This window comes from Bos taurus, chromosome 10, assembly GCF_002263795.3.
Source record: "Bos taurus isolate L1 Dominette 01449 registration number 42190680 breed Hereford chromosome 10, ARS-UCD2.0, whole genome shotgun sequence".
Classification (NCBI taxonomy): domain Eukaryota; kingdom Metazoa; phylum Chordata; class Mammalia; order Artiodactyla; family Bovidae; genus Bos; species Bos taurus.
Genome location: NC_037337.1, coordinates 28,257,503 through 28,265,170, shown reverse-complemented (window position 1 = coordinate 28,265,170; position 7,668 = coordinate 28,257,503). Strand labels below are relative to the sequence as shown.

The 7,668-nt window shown below is 40.3% G+C and overlaps 1 pseudogene; it reads right to left on the bottom strand.

Annotated features, from left to right (window-relative positions):
• Positions 1–6,832: 6,832 nt before the first annotated feature.
• Positions 6,833–7,019, bottom strand: LOC100294743 (metallothionein-1A-like; annotated as a pseudogene).
• Between the last annotated feature and the right edge of the window lie 649 nt (positions 7,020–7,668).

Sequence of the window (7,668 nt, the reverse complement as noted above, 5' to 3'; positions counted from 1 at the left end):
ATGTGAGGACTAGGCTAGGAACTGACGTACTGTCACTTCCTCCACATTCCATAGATCAAAATAAATCACAAGTCCAGCTGAGATGCATGAAAGTGAAAATGTTAGTCATTCAGTTGTGAGCGACTCTTTGCAACCCCATGGACTGTATATAGCCCGCCAGGCTCCTCTGTCCGTGGAATTCTCCAGGCAAGGATACTGGAGTGGGTAGCCCTTCCCTTCTCCAGGGGATGTTCCCGACTCAGGGATGGAACCCGCATCTCCAGCATTTCAGGCAGATTCTTTACTGTCTAAGCCATCAGGACTCAGTTGAGATGCATAGGATAGGGAAAATAGATTCCATCTCTTTATAGGAGACCATCAAAGTCACATTGCAAGAGGTTTGGTTAACAGAAGAACTGGGACCATTTTTTAACATCCACTGATGATTCCCACCTGAATCAGTTATCACATTGTGACAAAAGAATGATTTCTTAATAATTTCTTCTATATTTTGTCTCTAGCATTCATCTTTAAAAAGTCTTCCTTTATTTTCCTTTTCTCTCACTTTTGAGCTTTATTATAGATAACATTTAAATCATTATGTAAAAAACGTATATTCATAAAAATTCAAGCAATACAGAAACACCTAGAGTAGGAAGTGAAAACCTTCTGTAGTCCTTCTTTCTAGAGGAACACATTGTTACAATTTTGTACACATTTTTTCATAATTATATATAAATTTGTATATGTATGAGAAACAACAGAGAAGGCAATGGCAACCCACTCCAGTACTTTTGCCTGGAAAATCCCATGGATGGAGGAGCCTGGTAGGCTGCAGTCCATGGGGTCGCTAGGAGTTGGACACAACTGAGTGACTTCACTTTCACTTTTCACTTTCATGCACTGGAAAAGGAAATGGCAACCCACTCCAGTGTTCTTGCCTGGAGAATCCCAGGGACGGGGGAGCCTGGTGGGCTGCTGTCTATGGGGTCGCACAGAGTCAGACACAACTGAAGCGACTTAGCAGCAGCAGCAGCATGAGAAACAAAAATGAGATCTTTACACAAAACTCAAGATTTCAGATATTTTTGAAATATCAAAATAAGCATATTACATTAATTAAACTACTAATTAAAAACAACAAAGTGGCAAAACACTTTCCTCAAAACTTTTTTTCTTCCTACATTCTTTGTTTTTCTTGGAAAGGTGGATTGTAAATACAGTATTGTAAATCCACCAATCACCACTTCTACATCTAATTAGCCATTAAGTCCTATTTAAATCCTGTTACTGTTTTTGGATTACATCTTCAACTTGGCCCCCTAGCTACTCCTCAATTTGCTGACTCCTGTCATCCCCAACTTCACCTCCTGCTGCTTGATCTTTCTGCCTCAGTCATGTCAGATTTCTTTCAGTTCCTTGAACTCACCACACTCTTAATGCCTCCTAGACTTTGAACATGTGGTTCCACCTCCTGAAACACCCCCTGCTTACCTTCCCTCCAGCCCAGCCATGCCTGACTACATCATTTTTAGTTTAGATACTACTTCTTCAGGGAGACCTTCTTTCACTCACAAACTGATTTATATTTTCCTGTTTTGTTTCCTACAGTACTTGAAATTAATGTTTTCATTCATGGTCAGATTATAAGTGTCAAAGGGTACAGTAACTATGTCTCTACTGTCCACCGTGGTATCCTCAGGGCTGGCATAGCATTTGGCACATCATAGGTGCTGAGTAGGCTTCAGTGGTAAAGAATCCGCTTGCAATGCAGGAGTCGTAGGAAACGCAGGTTCAACCCCTGGGTCCAGAAGATCTCCTGAAGGAGGTCATGGCAACCCACTCCAGTATTCTTGCCTGAAGAGTCCCAAGGACAGAGAAGCCTGGTGGGCTACTGTCCACAGGGTTACAAAGAGTTGGATATGATCAAAGCAACTTCACATGCATGCAGGTACTGAAAATATGTTTATTTAATGAAAGAAAATAGAATGGTATTCTGAAATATTGGGAACTGATACTGAGTAGGGCCCTATGGAGCTCCTGGACACAAAAGCCGTTTTTCTGTGTCCCCAGTTTCTTTGATTATGGGAAACCGCCTACATTCAGCCTCCATGACCTTTGCTGAGTTCAACTGGCAGATTCAAACAGTTGTTAATTAGAGAAGGGAGAGGATGCAAGATCAGGGATAAACAAACAGTTAAGAGGAGTAATAGTGCAGCCTTGGGGCAAGGTCATGGTTCTCTATCAAGGGATGCACACAACGTCTTTGAGCTGTTTTGTAAATACAAAACCTCTACCACTTGGGAGGAGTTAATGGTTAACTACAGTATGTTGTCCACAAGCATGGAGACCTCAGATTGGTTGGAACCAGAAGGTTGATGATGCTGACTCCTACTTAACTTCACCACCAATCAATCAGAGGAATGTTTATAAACTGATCACACCCTCTTTGAACCATTACTATAAAATTTCTAATTACCCTCTTCAAATGGGGACACAGTTGTGAGAACATTGGGTCACTGTGGTCCCCTTGCCTGGCAAGCAATAAAGCTATTCTTTTGTACTTTTCCCAAAACTCTGTCTTTGAGATTTAATTTGATTTTGGGGTGCAGAGGCTGGATTTTGCTTCATAATCAGTGTCACAATCCTGTTTCCAATCATTTCCCTCCTCCCTAACCTTTCAGTTTCTGCACCTGTCAGCGTTCTGCCTAGATCCTCTTGCATCCTTGATAAAACTGCCTGCTTTTTATTAGCCAACACCTGCAGCTCTCTTAGGAGTACTATCCTTGGGTGATTAGAGTTGCTTTTTTTGAGGTATAACTGACAAAAATCCTACATACTTAGGATATACAACATGGTAATTTTTAATTTTAATTTAAACAACAATTCAGATATACATAGAAATTATTCTTTTTTTGTTGTTGTTCACAATTAAACAACATGATTTTGATAGGGACAGAGTGGGATAATCAAATAGTTAGCTCAGAAATCCCATTAGAGGATTATAGATAAGAGAGGGAATTTTAGGGGGCCTTGGGGAACCACAGTAAGTTAATAATCACTTAAGAAAGCAAGTTTGTTAAACCACAAAACCAAGCAGACTTGCTTAGCAACAAACCATGCAGCATAAGCATGAGACAGGCCGCCAAACAATAAAACAATGGAAGCATGAGACCCCCATCCCACCCAATGGGCTTGGTAAGTTAATGACCCCTAGGACATGCTCTCTGCTCATATAAAAAAATAATTTATGGAAAGATGACATTTCAAAGTAAAGACCTTCATTGTACTGAGATTTGAAATAATTTTTCCATAGGCCATGACAGTCCTGGCTTAATAATGTAGGAATAAAAAAACTCCCCTGCCCTACCTGGAGGAGGAGCTGATGATAGAAGTATGGTATCTACTCAAGAAAGAGGAAGAAGATGGTCTTTCCCCCCTCTCTACTCTTCCTTTGATTATAAAATTGTAACCCACTATGTACGCAGGACAGTGCAATGCTCACCTCCCCACCTGTAAGCCTCATAAGCATCCTATTCTAATAAATTCCTATTCTAATAAATCACTTCTTATCTATTACTTTGCATCTCACTGAATTCTTTCTGTGCTGAGACATAAAGGACTGAAGCTCCCCTGAAATGCTACCTGGTAGTTTCAATTTGATATGCATATATATTGTGCAGTGATTACCACAATCAAGTTAATTAACATCCATAGCCTCACAAAGTTAGCCCTTTTTTTTGTGTGTGGTGAGTTAAGATCTACTTAAGATCTACTTTCTTAGAAAACATCAAGTACAAGGTACAGTGTTATTAACTGTGGTCACCAAGATGTATGCTATATCTCTGGAATGCAATCATTTTATAAGTGAAAATCTATACCCTTTGACCAACATCTCCCCACCTCCCCCAGCTCCCAGTTTCTGGCAACCACTGTTCTATTCTCTGATTCTGTGAATTCAATTTTTTAGATTCCACATGTGAGACCATCAAGTATTTGCCTTTCTATGTCTGGCTTATTTTGCTTAGTATAACTTCTAGGTATATAGCCAAAGGAAATGAAATCATTATTAAAGCTGCCTTGCTGAGGGAAAGGCAAAAGGAATTGACCAGGAGTTTACATTCCTCCTACACCAACTCACCCAGTCCTCAACTGCTGCAGAAGTATGAAAGCCCCACTCCTTTGACTCCAAGTTGGGATAAACTCTAAACTCTGAGCAAGAATCTACATTCCAGAGGTCTCCTGCAGAATCTGGCTGAAGTCCAGACTTTGCATGACATCTCACCCTCTTCTGTCTTTCTTCCTTCTCTTTCCTGTTTCCCCAGCTCCCTTACTAGTTTCTCTTGGAAGGGTTTTATTCCTACCTTTCTTTCTTTTCAAGAAATCAGGAAATATTGCTCCCATGAGCCACTTCTAAATTTAATTTTTAATAAAGCTATAATTGGCACATAGCATTGTTTTAGTTTTAGATGTTCAACATAATGATTTTTTAAAATTGAGACATAATTGACATACAACATTATATTAGTTTCAGGTGTGCAACATGATTTGATGTTTGTATAGGTGTGAAATTATCATTACAGTAAGTCTAGTTAACATCCTTCACCTCAGTTCAGTTTAGTCACTCAGTCGTGTCTGACTCTTTGTGACCCCATGGACTGCAGCATGCCAGGCTTCCCTATCCATCACCAACTCCTGGAGCTTACTCAAACTCATGTCCTTTGAGTTGGTGATGCCATCCAACCATCTCATCCTCTGTCATCCCCTTTTCCTCCTGCTTTCAATCTTTCCCAGCATCAGGGTGTTTTCCAATGAGTCAGTTCTTTGCATCAGATGGCCAAAGTATTGGAGTTTCAGCTTTAGCATCAGTCCTTCCAATGAACACCCAGGACTGATCTCCTTTAGAATGGACTGATTGGCTCTCCTTGCAGTCCAAGGGACTCTCAAGAGTCTTCTCCAACACCACAGTTCAAAAGCATCAATTCTTCGGTGCTCAGCTTTCTTCACAGTCCAACTCTCACATCCATACATGACCACTGGAAAAACCATAGCTTTGACTAGATGGACCTTTGTTGGCAAAGTAATGTCTATGCTTTTTAATATGCTGTCTATGTTGGTCATAACTTTTTTTCCAAAGAGCAAGTGTCTTTGAATTTCATGGCTGCAGTCACCATCTGCAGTGATTTTGGAGTCCAAAAAAATAAAGTCTGTCACTGTTTCCATTGTTTCCCCATCTATTTGCCATGAAGTGATGGGACCAGATGTCATGATCTTCATTTTCTGAATATTGAGTTTTAAGCCAACTTTTTCACTCTCCTCTTTCACTTTCATTAAGAGGCTCTTTAGTTATTCTTTACTTTCTGCCATAAGGGTGGTATCATCTGCATATCTGAAGTTATAGATATTTCTCCAGGCAACCTTAATTCCAACCTGTGCTTCATCCAGCCCAGCATTTCTCATGATGTACTCTGCATGTAAGTTAAATAAGCAGGGTGACAATATACAGCCTTGACATACTCCTTTCCCGATTTGGAACCAGTCTGTTGTTCCATGTCCAATTCTAACGGTTGCTTCTTGACTTGCATGCAGATTTCCCAGGAGGCAGGTAAGGTGGTCTTGTATTCCCATCTCTTGAAGAATTTTCCACAGTTGTGATTCACACAGTCAAAGGCTTTGGCATAGTCAATAAAGCAAAAGTAGGTGTTTTCTGGAACTCTCTTGTTTTTTTGATAATCTAACGGATGTTGGCAATTCCTTCACCTCATATAGTTATGATTTTGTGTGTGTGTGATAAACTTTTTTTTCTATTTTTTTGGTTACTATTGGCATGTGAGATCTTAATTCCCCAACCAGGGTTTGAAACTGAACCCCCTGCAGTGGAAGTGTGGAGTTATTAAGAAATTCTTTGGGCTGCCAGGAAAGTCCCTGATTAAAGTTTTAAGATCTACTCTCAGCAACTTGCAAATACTAAAGATGATTAATTAATTGTTAACTCTAGCCACCATGTTGTACTTCATATCCCCAGGACCTATTTATCTTATAAATGGAAATTTGTGCATTTTGACCACCCTTATCAATTTTCCAACCCTCCTACCCCCTGCCTCTGGAGACCACCAATCTATTCTCTGAATCTATAAATTTCATTTTTTTTTAAGATTCCATATACAAGTGAAAATATACAGTATATATATTTTTTCTCATTCTGACAAATCACTTTGCATAATGCCCTCAGGGTCCATCCATGTTGTTGCAAATGGCAAGGTTTCCTTCCTCTTAAATGATTTCATAACATTCAATTGTACACATATATATCACATTTTCTTAATTAAAAAATTGTTTTAAAAATGTATTTGGTTGCACCAGGTCTTCCTTGAGGCACATGGGGTCTTTGCTGTGGCATGTAACATCTTCAGTTGTGGCATGCAGGGTCTAGTTCCCTGAGCAGGGTTTGAACTCTGGCCTCCAACACTGGAGGCACGGAGTCAGCCCCTGGACCACCATAGAAGGCCCTATATCACATTTTTTAAATCCATGCACCTGGTGATGAATACTTAGGTTGTTTCTATATCTTAGATATTGCAAACAATGCTGCAATGAATATGGAGTACAGATATCTTTCCAAGATAAGTGATTTCATTTCCTTCAGATAACTATCCAAAAGTGGAACTGCTGGATCATATGATAGTTTAACTTACCAAAAAAAAATGTTTTTTTTGAAGTCAACAACTTTACTGGAAATCACATGTCTCATAGGAAAAGGAAATGTAGCACCAGGTCAGGTTGTGTGAAAAAAATATGTATATAAATTTGTCATGGTTGCTCTATCGACAACTGAGGCAGGCTCTGCCGGGTATCAGGTGCAGCAGTTGCACTTGTCTGAGGCCCCTTTGCAGATGCAGCTCTGGGCACACTCGGCACAGCCCACGGGGCAGTAGGAACAGCAGCTCTTCTTGCAGAAGGGGCATCTGCAGGCCTCGCAGGTGCAGGAGCCAGCATAGCTGCAGGAGCTGCCAGTGGGGGCAGGAGCAGTTGGGGTCCATTTGGAAGAAAGGCAAGGTCCGAGATCCAAAGCAAGTGTAGAAGCACATCCCCTGGTCCAGTGGGAGGTGTACTTTAAAATTTTTGAGGAAATGCCACATTGAGTTTGTTTTTTTTTTTTATAGTGGTGTGCACCAATTTACATTCCCATCAACAGTGCACAGGGTTCTCTTTTATCCATACTCTCGTCAACACTGGAATACATTTTCTTAATAAATCATCTGAATATGAAGTTTTGTCTCACTCTGCTCCTTCTGACTCAGGGCACTTGACCTTCCTTTGACTTCTTCCTTCCTTCCTTCTTTCATCCAGGTCTATCTTCAGGTACCATCCTCTCTTTGAGGCTTTCCTGAACCCTAATATAAAATAGCCTCCCTCTGCTCTTTCCATCCTAATCTTGTTGCCTTCCATCTCAGTAACTTGCTCCATTTCTCTTTCATAGCACTAAGGACTCTCTGAATTACATACTTATCTTTGTGTTTTGACTATTTCCCTGGTGGCTGCTTCATGAGGGCAGGAACTTTGTCCTTTTTGTTATTGTTGCTCTGGAACACAGCCCCTAGTGGCACTCAATAAAAATCACTTAAATGAATTATTACTCTTTACTAGAGCAGGGAAATGTAATAGTAGAAATTTGGGATCAAAAGAACA